This window comes from Eptesicus fuscus, chromosome 17, assembly GCF_027574615.1.
Source record: "Eptesicus fuscus isolate TK198812 chromosome 17, DD_ASM_mEF_20220401, whole genome shotgun sequence".
Taxonomy (NCBI): Eukaryota; Metazoa; Chordata; class Mammalia; order Chiroptera; family Vespertilionidae; genus Eptesicus; species Eptesicus fuscus.
In genome coordinates, this window is record NC_072489.1 from 22,328,321 (window position 1) to 22,345,933 (window position 17,613).

The 17,613-nt window shown below is 36.1% G+C and overlaps 1 protein-coding gene and 1 long non-coding RNA gene across 2 annotated transcripts in view; one reads left to right on the forward strand and one right to left on the reverse strand.

Moving 5' to 3' along the window:
* Nucleotides 1-17,613, forward strand: part of CTNNA3 (catenin alpha 3) — a 1,343,669-nt gene that overhangs the window by 1,173,311 nt on the left and 152,745 nt on the right. The window lies entirely within an intron of this gene.
* Nucleotides 13,590-17,613, reverse strand: part of LOC114232914 (uncharacterized) — a 31,549-nt gene continuing 27,525 nt past the window's right edge. Inside the window, exon 3 of the long non-coding RNA XR_003619029.2 lies at nucleotides 13,590-13,767. This is a non-coding gene — a long non-coding RNA (uncharacterized LOC114232914). The remainder of the gene's footprint in view (nucleotides 13,768-17,613) is intronic.

Consider the following 17,613-nt stretch of genomic DNA (forward strand, 5'->3'; position numbering starts at 1 on the left):
AGCTAAATCCCAGGTAGAGAGTGTGCAGGAGGCAGCCACATTGATGTGATGTTTATATATCTCTCTCCCTCTTCCTTCCTTTCTCTCTAAAAAATTCAACAATCTTAATTTTTTTTCTAACTTCCCTCTTCTCTTCAAGTCACTTTTTTCTTTCCATACACCCATTTTATTTACTATTTTTATATTTTTCTCTTTTTCTAAACAATTTCTGCCAGTAGTATCTAAAGAATTAGATGTTCCATGTTGGAGTTAGATCTCGTATAAATCCTTGCTCGAAGGGCTTTCCACTTTTGAGCAGAATAACATAGGGTAAATTCTTCTGATCTTCAGTTTCTTGTGAGTTTATAATATGAAAATAATGCTACTAATGCTGGTACATAATAGAAAATCACATTGCTTTAGCTAATGAAATGATGATTCATAACAATTAAAGTCACTGAAAAATAAAGAAAATAAGCCATGATTTTACATTTGAATTTATAATAATAAATCTAACTCTCAAGAAGACTTAAAGTTGCCACACGCTTTGCCTAAATGCTTTCCAACCATAGGAAAATTACACAGGAAACCATATTATCAGAAGATTATTTTATGAACATAGATTCACATAAAGAGCAGTTGATTATATGTATATTTTATTAATTATATTAGCTTTAATAACCTGGGGCATCCATATAAGGAAACATCTGCCTTAAAATATACGTAATTGTCAACTTGTAGGCTCTGCCCCTGCCTCTGCCCCTGCCACCGTGGTGGCCACCTCTGCCTCAGCCCTCGCAGCCTCAGCTTCGTCTGGAAGGTCATCTGGAAGGATGTCTGGTTTAATTAGCATATTATACTTTTATTATATAGGATAGATAGGAAAAAGGGAGAAAATCTCACTCTCAAAATTTAAAACTGATTTCTATAAATGTCTAGTCACTGTGTCATACACCTGAAATGAATGAAATATTGTACTCTATTGGAAAACCTGGAAAACTCAAAGTTGGGAAAACTCTAAACACTCATAACCAATTTTCTTTAAACTCATTAGCAGTTTTGTGTTATTGATAATAAATCAAACTAAGAGTATTGTAGTCAAAGAAGAGCCTTTCATTTAACAGAGTAATATCTAAGTCAGTACATGTTGTAAGCCATTCATATAAGATATGAGTGGCTCTGAGGAGTTGGAACAAAATGCCAGCAAGGTATAAACGGCATCAGGGGTAGGGTTGCCTATAAATATTTTCAGATTTATAGCCTTTGGTCTGAAAAACATATTGTGTAAGGAAATACAGTGTGAATAAGTGAAAATTGTACTCCACTGAAGGGGGAAATATGGTTTTATTTCTTACCCAACATTTCTGCATCATGTTATCTAAAGTGTGCAACCATAAATCTGAGATGAATCTCAGGAAATGGCATAAAAGATTTCATTGCTAATCTATCAGATTTTTTCATTCCCATCATTCAGTTCTTGGGAGAAAATCCCACAGTGCAGAGGAAAACAATATATCAGGAAAGCCTGGGGGGAACTTAGGCTTTTCTGGTCATTTAGTATAAAAATTTGAAACTGTAAAGAGATGAAGATTAATTTTAAATTACTTTCATTCAGACAGAATAATATGTAAAAATCCAAATGTTTGACCATTGCCCATCAGTCCTGGAAATAAGGCTTTTGATCATTAAATGGGCTAGATACATAAAGAATCATACTATATAATAAAAGGCTAATAAGCAAATCGACCGAACAGCCAAACAACTGGTTGCTATGATGTGCACTGACCACTAGGAGGCAGGCGCTCAACACAGGAGCTGCCCCCTAATGGTCAGGGCACTCCCACAGGGGGAGTGCCACTCGGCCAGAAGCTGGGCTCACAGCTGGCGAGCACAGCAGTGGTGGCGGGAGCCTCTCCCACCACCGTGGCAGTGCTAAGGATGTCTGACGGACATCCCCCGAGGGCTCCTGGACTGCAAGAGGGCACAGGCCAGGCTGAGGGACCCCTCCACCCCCAAGTGCATGAATTTCGTGCACTGGGCCTCTAGTTATAAATAAGCCTATGATTGTTTTCTCTGCCTTAACAAAGAGTTAACCATATGGAAACAGCTTCTCTTCAGCCATTATGAATTGTGGCAACTATTATATTACTGATTAGAGGTATTCACTATTTAAAGGTGATTGTCTTACCCATAAAAAAAAATAGGAGTTATTATTTCATAATGTGACTTAGGGCATTGAGCTAATATAGTCAAAGTGAATTGCCAGGTTTCTGATACATAGTTGTTGCTCAGTAAATAATAAATAACAATTTTTCTGATCTAAGACTAAAAGTTTAAACTTTATTGCTTTTGAAATATGTGTGTATTTGAAATATATACAGGACTTATTTTCTTTTGGGAGGAATTTTGTGCCTTTACTTGGTTTCAACAACTGTTGCTGTTTTATCTCTTTCTACATGGCTACATAGATATAATTTATTCCTATCTATCCATCTAGGCAAAAACTTTTTTGCTGACCATGCATCTCATAAGAATTGGATATTCTTCAAATTAACCTCAATATTACTATCACACTCAAGAAATTTAATATCAATATTATATAATTTACTATATGGCCCAGATTCAAATTTATCTAAATATTTTTTTAGTTTTTGGTGTTTTTTTTTAAGTTTTCCAGTTTCTGTCCCTCCCCCTCCCCCAACCCCCTGACTTGTGGGTGGAATATTCATATATTGTGTTTGTTTATCATGTCCCTTTTGTTTTGGTTTCTTTGTTCTGAACAGTCCTCCCACTTTTTTCTTTTTTGGTCTCATTGTATTTTTTAAATATTCTAAACAGAGGGCTTTTTAAATGTCACACATTCTGGATTTTCCTTATTGTTTACCTGTGATTAGATTCACATTGATAGAGATGATTTTGTATCCTCATTGAATTGCATCAAAGCAATGGTGTGGTGGACAACTGATTGTTAAAAATCTCAGGAGTTTTCTGAGCTAGTTTTCATTAGATACAATCATTATTAAAAAGTAAATTATATTAACTTACAATTAAATAATATATATTAAGCAAAGGTAATACATCACTCTCCAAATACTTTACTACATTTACATCTATCATGGTAAAAAGTTCTGTGCATTGATGTGTCATTCCTCTCTCCTCAACTCTGCCTTTGGGGGTAACACATTGACCACTTGACATAGGCCATTTGAGAATATGTACATGGCAGAAATTGGCAAATGCTCTGAATCAGAGGTTTGCGTGTTGTGCTGTTGATTTTTAAGAAAATGATGGAGAAAGTATTAATATTAATTTTGTAGATTACATTTATAATTGTGTTGTGTCTGTAGTCATTACATTGATATACGCATAGTACTAGAGTAAATGTAGAAAAGGAGATGATCTTTTCACTGTTTGTGGACTTAGCTTATGGTGTTTTTGCTAAGCACTTTTAAACAGTACTGTAGCCCTAACAGGTTTGGCTCAGTGCATAGAGTGTCGACCTGCAGACTGAAGGGTCCCAGGTTCGATTCCTGGAACCTTTCAGGAATGTATGTACCTTGGTTGCGGGCACATCCCCAGTAGAGGGTGTGCAGGAGGCAGCTGATCTATGTTTCTCTCTCATTGATGTTTCTAACTCTCTATCCCTCTCCATTCCTCTCTGTAAAAAAAAAAAAAATCAATTAAATATATATATATATTTTTAAATAATAATAAACAGTACTATAACTAAATTTTTCCATCTTTCATTTTATTGTTTCATTTTTCCTGTCATAATAAATAGAGTTTACCCACAACCAGGATATGAATAATATACTCAGGTATTCTTTTATTGTTTATGTAGTTTATTTTTTATTAACTATTACATTTTCAATCATTTGAAATTTATTCTGCTGTGGAGTATGTGGCTTATATTCATTTTGTCTACCCTAATGACGACATCATTCCACTAACCTCATTTATTTAAAAGTCCATCTCTGCCCAACATATCTGCAATTTCATCTTTATTAAAAACTCAGTTTCTATATCACATAGACTTATTTTTAGATTTTCTTTTCTGTTATGTTGTTCTGTGGATTTGAGAACCAGACACTGATTTATAGCATTTAGTGTATATATTTTCTTCTAATAAAGCTAGTGTGCCTTCACTGATCTTCTTGTTTTTCAGGAGTTTCCTAGATATCTTTAAATGTTTTCCCCATCAGTTTTGTTCCCGAAAATATTTGGTAGTATTTTTCTTAGACTAGTGTTAAACTATATTAAATGGAAAAGATTATATATTTGTGATATTTAATCTTTGTATATACAGGTCATGGGACACCTTTCTATCTTTTCAGGTGTATTTTGTATCTTTCTGGAGTATTTAAAATATTTCTTAGAAAGATTTAGTATGTTGTGTTTATTTTCCTGAATTAATTTTAAATATGTTATTTCTAGTATACTTATAAATAGATCATTTTATTTCTATTATATTGCCTAAGTGGTTGTTGTTTGTTTATATAAAGGTTATTGACTTCTCTTTTTTAATGTTCTATCTTTTATATCATGATTTTTCAAAATAGACTATCCGACAAAATAGTTTTAGATTTATAGAAAAATTAAGATTTTAAGTCATAGAGGGCTGAAGAAATAATGGCCCTCTATTTAGCTGCAACTATCAGTGCTTTAAATTAGGTGTGGAGATTTATAAGCAAAACAATCTACTGATTTTTAATTTCACTGTTTAATTACGAATTACCAAAATTAGGCCAAAGGCTAATAAAGATCTTTGTTTAATTAAGAAACCTGGCATTATTTTACTGTTGACCTCAAGCTCTTGAGCTAATACATTTCACTGAATCCTCTAAGGAAATGAATCCGAGGCCTCCATGCTGGTGAAGGGGAGGGCTTCAGTGGACAGGGCTTCTGATTTCCTCTCCTCAGTTGCAACATGTCTCTATGTCATGTTATGTACATAGGGTATCTATGTTAGGTTTTATATGGAAAATATACTCCATAGAGAGAAGCACAAAATATCTGAAAGCCACTGGCATTCTCACGTAGGCTATTTTCACAGCTTGTGTTATATAACTCCCTTTGTATTAGGTGACTAGATGTTTGAATGCCTCCCATCTGAACCAATTCTCTCCTCATTTCAGTTCTCTGCAGCTTTCTTGTCCTTTCTTCTGAGTCTCTCTCTCTCTCTCTCTCTCTCTCTTCTCTCTCTCTCTTTCTCTCTCTCTCTTTCATGTGCTTGTTAAAGAGGAGAAGCTATTAGTTTCTTTAAATGATTTCAAAATTTATCTGCTTGAGCCCAACTTAGTTTTTTTTAACAATTGGTTCTTCTGAGTGTTTTTAATTATTTAACAAAAAAATGTGAGTGAAAGTAAAAGGTGATGCTACTTAGTAATTTCTAAACTATAGTCACATCTGTCCTCAAATTGATAGTTGTAAAATACTTGAATAATTTTCATAACTTTCTCCTGTAGACTTCATAGCCCTTTCAGAAATAATGAATGCCATTTTGTAGAATGGGATCTAGATTCCATTTCTTAAAAATAACATGATTCCCTAATCAATAAGTGATTGAACTAAGGTAAATTCTCTAACTCCCATTCTAATATTTTTTATTTAGCATTCTAACACCAGTATTAGTTCAATATAATAGCTAATATTTATTGACATATATTAGAGTGACAGAGCTAATATTTATTTGGGTGCTTACTCTGTTTTTGGCACTAGACTAAGTACTGCTTATTATTCTCTCATATATTTCTTATAACAATCCTATAAAATAGGTATATCAAAATTGAAGGAGTTTACTATGTTTTCCCAATGCCACACAGCTAATATCAGGATTGGAATTTACTTTTTTTTCATTCCAGTAAGCATGATCTTAATTTATTTCCTGTACTGACATTTTAGAAGAGAGAAGGAAGAGAAAACTTCAGTGAGAAGCTACTATATATCCTGATATGAGAAAAAGAGACTTTATAAAACTAGATTTATATAAAAATAAGAAAGTGTGACTTACTTTATGTAATATACAGCTATGTATCATAGAAGTCTACACTTAAAAACTATTAATCATATTAACCAATGTTATCCCAATAAATTTAATTTAAAAATCAATATATAAAATACAATACAAGGAAAGAAAAAAATATAACATTACTTGTTTAAGATTTCTAATGAAAAGAACTTTATCTTCCTCCCCCAAAAGATGGTGCCATCATAAAATTTATGACAATTTCATAATCTAAACATGCTGTACTTTATACATAGTAATCCATAAATATCTCCTAAGTGCAATCTGTATCTATTTTTATTTTTTCTGTTTGAATTTTCAAATTTAAAAAGAATAAACACACACACACACACACACACACACACACACACGTCATTGAAGTTAATCAAATCAAACCTAGCAAATTCTCTTAGGTAGAATATGGCTTACTTTTTCATCTCACCATATTGATAATAGGAATCCTGCTCCCAAGTAGATTATCTCTCTCATTGTAAAACCAATTTTTATTTTATTTATTATTTATTTCATTGTTAGCTGGAATTAGTTCTTTTTCCCCCTCTCTTTATTGATTAAGGTATTACATATGTGTCCTTATCCACCCATTGCCCCCCCACCCCTGACTCATGCCCTCACCCCCCTGGTGTCTATGTCCATTGGCTAGGCTTATATACATGCATACAAGTCCTTTGGTTGATCTCTCCTCCTTACCCCCACCCTACCCTACCTTCCCTCTGAGGTTTGACGGTCTGATCAATGTTTCTCTGTCTCTGGATCTGTTTTTGTTCATCAGTTTATGTTTTTCATTATATTCCACAAATGAATGAGATCATGTGATATTTATCTCTCTCAGACTGGCTTATTTCGCTTAGCCGCTTAGCATAATGTTCTCCAGCTCCATCCATGCTGTTGCAAATGGTAAGAATTCCATGGAAAGTTTCAACAGTAGACTAAGAGGAGCAGAGGACCAAATTAGCAAATTAGAAGACAGGGAAGCAAAACACACCCAAATTGAACTGCAATTGGAGAAAAAAAAATTAAAAGACAAGAGGAGAGTCTAAGGGAGCTTTAGGACAACATGAAATGAAGCAACATATGAATAATAGGGGTGCCAGAATGACAGGAAGAGGAACAAGGGTTAGAAAACCTATTTGAAGAAATAATGTCAGAAAACTTCACTGATATGGGGAAGAAAAAAGTCACACAAGCACAGAGAGTCCCAAACAAGATGAACCCGAAAGACCCTCACCACGACACACATAATTACGATGGCGAATGTTCAGGACAAAGAAACTTATAGGCTGTAAGAGAGAGACAGAAAGTTACGTACAAGGGATCTCCCATTAGATTATCAAATGATTTCTCAACAGAAACACATCAGGCCAGAAAGGAATGGAAGGAAATTTATAAAGTGATGCAAATTAAGGGACTGAATCCAAGAATACTCTATCCAACAAGGCTATCTTTCAAAATTGAAGGGGAAATAAGGAGCTTCACAGACAAAAAAAAAAAAAAAAAGTAAAACTAATTTTTAAAAAATGTCTCCTTTCTAGAGACCACATTTTTTTTTTCTGGTGTCTGGATAATAGATGAAATCTGCAAGAAAAAGGGAATTTTACAACAGAATAATGCTAGCAGAAACATTATTGGAATTCTAAATTATTTTGAATAGGTGGAAAGATAAAAATAAAAGGTGAGATTGAAAAGTATGAAAGATCAATTCAGCTGAAGAGTGCTTATGATATATGTTGGTCAGACTATAAAATGAATATTGGTCTTAGTATATGTTATTATTAGTTTTATTTTACATATAACTTCAGTGTTATAAATAGATTACATTAATATTGTTCATCTAAAGACAGTTTGAGTGGATTTTTTTAAATGACATTTTTGTCTACACTAGTTACTTGCAGAGTTTGGGGCAGTTGACATCTAAGGCTAAGTCCAGATAAATCCAGAAGGGAGTGGTAACAGAGAAGAAAGTTACTGAAAAAGGTAGGGCAAAGCAACACAAGAGTAAAGCAGATGACAAATTGTAATTGCTATTTTATTATTTTACTATTATATTAAAATCAACTAAACAAATAGACACATTAGTCATATACAGGAGGAAGTGTAATCATAGTGGCACTTAAGCTGTGGTTTTGGGGTGATTAGCATAAGTACAATTATTTCCGAACTGCAATAAAAGGAGGGCAGGGGAGTGTCCTGACTATCCAGGTTCATGTCACACACTCACACATGCACACACACCAGCTTCACAGCTTTATAGTTTAGGCAGGATAATTAATATATTTCCTTTTGGTATTGCTGTTAATGTTAGTAAACTATAATTTCATTTAAGAATGGGATTTTACTACTAAAATTTTTTTGAAAACTATCGCCTTGAATTAAGTAAAAAAGTATAGAGCTTGGTTTGGTATTTTTATAAATATAGCTAAATGATGGAAAAATCCATTGCTGCTTTAATACGTTGCTCTTCTTATCAGTGGTCATTTCACATTGATGTCCATATAGAAGAGCCTCCAGTTGGTATTATTCTTACTGCAGTTTAATGTTTCTTCATCTCTAAGCACCTCTGAGGAGATGACCCATGGAAAAGATATCTGTGAGCTAAAGCTCATTTTTTATAAAAATTTAACAATTAGCATTAATATTCATAAGGACACTAACATGTTTACTGAGTATGCAGTTACTATGAATCAAGGTTCATTTTATTAGATAGCAAAAAAAAAGTTTAATATTAATTTATTAAATATGAATTTGCAATACTACTTTTAGATACCTGTTCAATAGAACTTTACTTTGCATGGTCCCATTTATTTATTTATTTATTTATTTATTTAAAATATACTTTATTGATTTTTTACAGAGAGGAAGGGAGAGGGATAGAGAGCTAGAAACATCGATGAGAGAGAAACATTGAGCAGCTGCCTCCTGCACACCCCCTACCGGGGATGTGCCCGCAACCAAGGTACATGCCCTTGACCGGAATCGAACCTGGGACCTTTCAGTCTGCAGGCCGACGCTCTATCCACTGAGCCAAACCGGTTTCGGCTGCATGGTCCCATTTATAATGATAGGCATGGGCTAAGCAGGCAGTTGTTACTTTTTGTAATATGTGTGTAGAAAGGCATTTAAATAATTAAATGCAAATTTTTGACAGAATCATTGATATATAATTGACATTTAATAAACTGCATATTAAAGTATATGATTTGGTAAGTTTTACGGACCTAAGTATTTAACCCTGAAGTTAAAGTATAATCAAGACAATAAACATACATTAGAACCAAAATCTTACTGGTGCCCCTTTGTAATATAATCATTCCTTCACCCAGACTCCAAATGACCACCGATCTGATTTCTGTTACTGAAGATTGATTGCCATTTTCAAGAATGTTGTATAGAGTCATACAGTATTACTCTTTATTAAGCTTTTTTTTACTCAGCATAATTATTTTGAAATCCAACCATGTTGTTAACATGTATCCAAAGTCTATTCCTTTTTATAATTGAAGAATATTCTATTAAATGAACATACAGTTATATCATTCCCCCGGTGATGAACATCTTGAGTCCTTCTCACCACTTGTCTGTTACAAATCCAGCTGCTGTAATTATTTGTGTACATCTTTGTGTGACTCTGGGTCTTCATTTCACATGGGTAAATACCTAGCGTTGGAGTGCCTGGATTCTATGGTATGTATCTGTTACTGTGTTAGGGAACACATGCACCTTTTTAACCTTCCCTCTAGGTTTGCTTCTACCACCTGTCCTGATCAATGGAACTGATCAATGAATGAATTGATCAGTTCCATTGATCAGGACAGGTCTGTGTAGAAGCAGCACAATGCATTTGCCATAAGCTAGTTTCACAACCACTTACATCTGGCTACATGTTCAATCATGATGCATTCACTTACTTCTACAAATAGGCCTTTTAGTTTTGAGGTTTAAAAATCCCTTTATATAGAGAGCATAATTCTTGCTTAAGGTTTGTCCAAATATTTGTTTTGTTGCATTCCAGTGTTCCCTTTTCTATATAAGCTGCCAACTTAAGCTACTTTATTCTACTAGTGCAGGGAATTTTTATGTCTCATGAAGCAAACTTCAACCCAATAAGCTTGAATAATATGTACAAAAGTCTAATATAGATCTGAATTACTGTCTTACTGTGCAACATCTCCTCATTAATGTGTAACTTCTTTCATATATATTTTATATTTTAGTTCAGTGAAGTAGAAGTGCTAGGCTTGGACATCCTGTTTAACCTTATATACTCTCCTGGCTGCAACACAGCAGACAGGTTTTTGCTTTATGACCGCACCTAGAATTACTTTGCAAATCTAGATAGATGAATGTGGTTAGGACCATTGATAGTATACCTGGCCGCCTAACAATTTCTGGAAGTAAAAAGATTTCCTCTAGTTAAAAATATGTATATATCCCCACTGGGAAACCAAAACACAACTTTATTTTCCCTCAAAATCTTTATTACCGAATACTTTTGTAAAACCAGTTTCCAGGACACTGAAAATATGATACATAAAATAATGAAGCAACTGCTTTTATAGATCCACAGAGTTGAAAAGGAGACGGTGCAATACAGGGAAGTAGCATGGGGCCGAGGAAGGGCTATTTCTCTGTTTTTGCTATCACAGTGTTTCGTATTTGCTCTGATAATGACGACATGTACTGCAGTTCCCCCCTCACCTACCGAAAGCTTTGGTCTGTGCGTATGTACATCAGCTTTAATATCGTGCCACATTGATAGACCTATTACAAAGCGACAAGGCCAGCTCTGCTCGCTTACAGTAAGTTTTGCAATCTTGCTCTGTTTTTACTGCTGACGTGTCCTTGTAATGGCTTTTTCATCCTTAAGCAGATTTTCTTGTAACACTCATTGCTTGTTTTGCTTCCCCCAATCATAAAAGTAATAAATATATATTGTAAAAATTGAGAAACCAATTATAAAGAAGAAAAACAAAATATAATAACTCCACAACTCTCTTACTCTGTCTTTCTCATATATACACTAGAGGCCTGATGCTTGAAATTCATGCAAGGGGCTCGGCCCTCACAGCCACGGCGGCTTGCCTCGGCCCTCACAGCCCGGCTTAGTCCAGAAGGACGTCTGAAAGGTCGGCCAGCTGTCTGGTCTAATTAGCATATTATACTTTTATTATTATAGATACACAATATGTTTTATATAATTAGAATATACACATATATTTATAGGTATAGATTCAGTTAAAAGTGTATTAAGTGCATCTTTTTGCCATTAAAAATTCTCTGAAACTCTTATTTTAATATCCGTACAATAGCCTTTCTGAAAAAGAAAAGTTAATATTTTTTTAAATTAGATAACCCTCTTCAGCTATCTGTTCTAAGGTTAAGTATACACATTTATATAGAGAGAGTTCATTTGCAGAGAGTTTAATGGAAAATGTGAGACGTCTGCACTCGATAGAGTAGACTTTGTCTGATACTCATAGTAGCCGTGACTGTACCCAGCAGTGGAATGTCTGTACCCAGCAGTGGAATGTCAGGGTGTGTATGCATTATCAGTAGCCAGCATTGCTGCTGCTGTTACTACTGTTACTGCTGCCACCACCATCATTACCCCACCTCCATCACTATTGTTATTATTATTATTATTATTATTATTAATTATTATTATTATTTGTTTCCAGTAGCAACATACCTCCTGCCCGTAGAGCAATGAGAGTAATTGTCCTACCACAATTCTCAATGGCATCATCAATTACTTTACCACCTATGAAGGACATCATCCTAAGTAGTGCTGGACAGAACAAGTTTCCAAAGTTCTTTCTAACTGCCTGAGAGGTTAACAGTCCAAATGGGCCCTGTGATCTAGAGTTGTGTTAAACATTTCAAAAGAAGCTTGTCCTGCTAATTCAACGTGTTTAAATAAATAATATTTTTCCTCATACATTGTAACCAAACCTGCATTAGACTTGCAGAATGAATGGAGAATTGAAGGGGATTTTATCAAGCATTTAGTTCAATCCTTTCATTTACTTCTGAAGAAGCTCAGTTCTCAACTAGTTATGTACTTGTTTGAGGTCACAAGCTATTAAAGGCAGCATTTGACCTAGAATCCAGATACTCAGTCTTCTATTATGTTCCACCACAGTTCTTGCCTTACTGAAAGAAATTTCACAACTTACCTTAGATTTTCTGCTTATAATGTGTATAAACTCACAGCTCTGGACAAAACACAAGAGTTTTGCTGATTAGTATAGCCTAATTTACATAGAATTAACAACAACAACAACAACGGGAGAGCAGTTTTTTGTGTGTTTTTTTTTTTTTTTTTGGCAGGTCCCTTGGCATGTGTTTGCTCATGCTAAGGGCCAAAATTGAAATAATCTCAAGCTGGTATGGCTTAAGGTCAGGGTACCAGTCTTTGAAACAAACAGGATTTCTTTTACTTTGGTTTTCCAAGACAATACTCCAAGCAAGATAGGTGTCACCAAGTTTGCTGAGGTCCAGAAATTATATATGGCAGGAGGAAGAGGAGATTAAGGACCAATCTGGTATTGTGCTGATCAAAGACCCTAAATCCCTGGCCTGCCTTGCTCTCTGAGCATATTCATGCTGTTTGAAGCTCACTTTCCAGACTTGTAAGTTTTAACTACTCAGGCCCCACACTTGGCATGCATTTGTGACTCCTGAGCCACATGGTTCAGAAACGAGCGCTGGACCCGACTCTGCAGTAACGCTCTATTAACTGGGTGATGCCGGGCCGTTTCCATGAGCTCCGAGGCTCAGTTTCCTCAGCTGTGGTGTTAAAAGGATGACATTTGCCTCTGCAGGCTTATTGTTAACATTGAAGGAGAGAGGAACTGTGGAATAACCCAGCAGAGTTGTTCACAGATTCTATTAAGACCTCGATTTAAAATGATTACCTCACATTTCTGTTCTCAAAAGGAAGAATGTCAAGATCCTGACTCGGGTCTGGATATTTATAATATTTGAACTTTCCAAAAATACACTTTTGTCCAAACCCTGTTCTTCATGGTTTCATTAATCTTTCATGTCCTTATTTAAACCTCAAGCTGGGATACTTTTTATGACAGTTTTCATGAATTAGACATGCTGTCCTTGGGATTAGAGCAAGATCACCAACTCATTTGGTGGTTGAATAAGGGCCACTTTCATTTGTAAACCTCTTGCTGATTTGCTGTGGTTTTCTAACGTTGTCGGCCTCATTGGTATCAGAGGAATGACTGCCCCCGGGCTTCGTGATAGTGGGATCGAGGCTAAATTACAATTTACCCTGTGTGGTTCTATCATTGTTTGTTTCATTAGAAAGGCCTTATGTAACTTAAGTGATTATAATGATAACCCCCCATGATTAAACATCATAATCCAGGCTCAATGGTAAGGCATCAGATGATTGGCTATTTGACGGCTGTTGGCCTCAGTAGGTTCTAAGTAGAGAACTAATAGGGATTTATTTCACTGAAAATACATAGACAGTTAAGGATCAAGGTAGTGTCTCCTCTGACAGTAATATTCTATATGCTCGGGATTTATCAGCCCAAGTTGTCCTGTTTGACTGCATGCTTAATCATACCCTCTTATACATAATAGATACATTCTTTCCTCCTACTTTAGGCTATATATTTTTATATTCTGCAACTTAGCTTTGTCAAACTGTATTTCAATTGTTGTAGCCTTTAAGGGGTACAATACTCATCCAGCCTCCTTAGTTTCATCATATGGAATAATTCATATGGTGTTATCTTCTTCATATGCTGGAAGAAAAGAAAGAAATGGCTTGTGAAACATAGAATTATAATGGTTCCTAGAGGCAGTTTTGAATTGTGCCTTGAAAGATTATAAGAAGGAAATCTACCGATATCTATTGTGGCAAATAGGGATATATGCCCTTATTTGCATCTTTATTCATTTTCTAATCTATTTTCTTTCTTGTTTTCATTCACTAATAGCTATATTTATTGTGCACCTACTATTTTCCAGGCAGTATGTTAGGCACTCAGGTTATAAAACTGTGAACAATACTAGAAGCCTTCTCACTCCTTGAAAGAATGAGAAGATACATGTATTGGGAAGATTAATAATATTTCTAAATAATACAATAGATTGGAGTAAGTTGTGTTTCAATCAACTGAACAACATAATATTGAGATCTCTTAGTGCCAGGAACATTTCATCCAGATTAATGTTATGCTTGCAGTTTAAACATGAACATATAAGATCTTAAAATTCGAAGGACTTGGAGACATTATCAAGTTTTACTTACTTCTCATCTCCATTTTAAAGATGAGTAAATGGAAGCATAGGACAATTAGGAGATTTGCCTAACAACATTAATTGGTGGCAAAGTTAGAAGGAAAACCAAGGTATCCTAATTTCAAGTTCATTAATATACTATAGAGCACAAGACTATCAACTTTCTGATGATACAAGGAAAACCTTCCCTGCTTAGCTGGGGGCACTTTATGTTTATTCTCCTCTTCTGCCTGACATTTCTAAGGAAATGTCTCCATGTCTTACCACTCAAATTCAGTCTCACACCTTCTAACTCGAGGGAACATCTTTTACATACAGCTTTTATCTCTCTTGAGGGCAAGGATTATGATTCATTTGTCTGAAGATGTCTAGTATCTAGCATAATAGTCTGTTAATATACAGAAAAAAAGGGCACACAAATATGTTAGTCGAGATGGCTTAACTTGACTTTTCTAACATCCAAGCAACCTTGAACCATCGCTGCATATCTCTAGGTAATCATTTCTTTATTATGACTAAATTTTTAAAAAAATAACATATAGTAAAACCCACTTATTAAATGTTGGTCTTAATACTGCAACCAAGTCTGTAATTTTCATAAATCTTTTGATATTGTCTTCTAATTGTTTTAAGACTAAAATGATTAAAGGGTGCCCTCTTCTGTTTTGTGACCATAATGGTGTTATATGGGGTATGAATTTCTGTCCACAAACTCAGATGTACAGGAAAAAAAAAATCACTCTTTATTTTTAGGTTTCCTAAGGCAACTAAGTTTTAACTTTGCTTATGGGAAATTTAAACGAAGGTATCGGGCTTTCCCCTAACCCTTGCCACCTGTGTTACAGCAGGTTAGCCCGAGTTCTAGAGCAGTGGTTCTCCAAGAAGGTGTTCCTCCTCCTCCTCCCCAGCAGGAGACGTTTGGAAACGTCTAGAGATGTTTTTGATTGTCACATCTTGGGACTGGTCCTACTGCACACGGTGGGTAGAGGTCAGGATCATGCTAACTATTCCACAGTATTCAAGATAGCCTCTTACAACCAGAATGATTCAGAGCAAGATGTCAATAGTGCCGAGGCTGTGGAACTTTTCTAGAGCCTTAGGCCATTTTCAGGCAGCTGAGAGAACCGCCAATCATTTGTCATTTTCCCACACTGGCTACGGATGAGATGCCCATTGTGCTAGCCCATGTAGCTCTTTAAGGTTTTCTACTTGCTGTTCCCATGTAAAGTTTGTGGCACAGGATCCTGGTGAGACTGAAACTGGTTGGATTTGGTAGATGGCATTTTTCTCTGAATTCTTTTCATATCCACACTGCAATGTTCATGGAATACAGAGATGCCTTTCTCATTTTCCAAGTCTATGAATTTTAAGCTTGTGAAAAATCTCTGTTCAGAATCTATTGTCTCTAATTTCCATAGGTTTTTTTTTTTAAAAAAGTCCAGGAATCCACCTAAAATGTTCCCTTAGGCAAGGGATTATTAAATCAACACATACTAAAGGCAGAAGGGAAAAGATTAAACATTACTTGATAGCTCAAAAGTATTTCCATGACCTTCCTGTGACATGGATACCGAAGCTTATTGGTTATAAAACCTTTTATTTCTTCATTCAGTTAGGACATTTTATTGAGCACATAGTATAGGCTGTCTTAGGTACTCAGAGTGATAAACAAGACAGACAACATTTCCTTGGAAGTTGTGTTCTAATGGGGCAAGATCAAAACATCTCTTTTCAAAATAAAAGAAGAAAAATATAATTTTAGGTTATAATAATGATAAGAGACCCAAAGAAAAACATACAGGATGATGTAATACAATAGAGTTGGGGAAAGGGTTAACCTTAGTTAGACTGGCCAGGGAAGACTGGATAGGGCTGAGGATAAGCCACCTGAGCTCCCATGAAAGCTGTAGGAAGAGCATTCCAGGCAAGAGAGCAGTAGCTAAAAGAGCCAAAGCGCCTGATGAGAAAGAGTTCGTGAATAGGACGCGCCTTAGGAGTAGAAAAGAGGCAAATGTAACACGAATGATAGAGTGCCAGTTTCTTGGTCAGAGGTGTGGGCACGGAGCAGTCTGTGTGTGTGTGTGTGTGTGTGTGTGTGTGTGTGTGTGTATTCAACAGGGGGAATTTCTTAATTTTCTATAGTTTAAAAATGTGTTATTGATATATCTATCCCTATTGTTTTAAGTATTTAAATTCTGGACTCTCTACTCTGACATTTCAAAATCATCCTGTATTATTAGCTCAGCTAGGATGATCTCATTAAACATATTACCTCAGCTTCCTGCTCATCTCCATAGTATCCTTCCTAACCGCATCTCTGAGTGGCAGCCATCTACTGACATGGCTATGGTGGTGATTTGATTTCAGTAAGCTGGTGACCCATGGTCAGAGAAGTATGATTTATGATTAAATCATGTGTATGATTTCGATTTCAACCTTAATTCTGAGAGGAGAATGTCAAGTATGACTACTATTTCCTAAACTTTCTTTTATATTTTTCTTCCTGCCTTCCTTCCTCCCTTCCTCCCTTTCTCCCTCCCTCCATCCCCCCTCCCTCCGTCCCTCCCTCCCTTCCTTCCTTTCGTTCTTCCTTTCTTTTTTTCCCTTCTTCTTGTCAATCTTTCTTTCCTTTTGCTATGTAATGGCCACAAATTTCTTTTTTCATCTTTCAATATTAAACATTCACAAAGTGTGTGTAGGTGAATTTTTAGTTATAATGACATCATCTACCTAACTCACTAGGGATTCTAAAAGGACTGATGAGAGTAAATCTGTAGAGAGCATTGAGCTCTCTGAGGCTGAAAAAGACTATATCAATGCAGTTATTTCTACTGCAGTGTTATATATTTTTATATATATACTAGAGGCCCGGTGCACAAAATTCGTACATGGGAGTGTGTGTCCCTCAGCCCAGCCTGCACCCTCTCCAATCTGGGACCCCTAGAGGGATGTCCGACTGCCTGTTTAGGCCCGATCCTACTGGGATCAGGCCTAAACGGGCAGTCGAACATCCCTCTCACAATCCAGGACTGCTGGCTCCCAACTGCTTGCCTGCCTGCCTTCCTGATTGCCCCTAACCATTTCTGCCTGCCAGCCTGATCACCCCCTAACCACTCCCCTGCCAGCCTGTTTGCCCCTAACTATCCTCCCCTGCAGGCCTGGTCACCCCTAACTGCCCTCCCCTGCAGGCCTGGTCACTCCTAACTGCCCTTCCCTGCAGGCCTGGTCCCCCCCAACTGCTTTCCACTGACGGCTTGGGTCCCCCCCAACTGCCCTTCCCTGCAGGCCTAGTCACCCCAACTTCCCTCCTCTGCTGGCCTGGTCACCTCTAACTGCCCTCCCTTGCA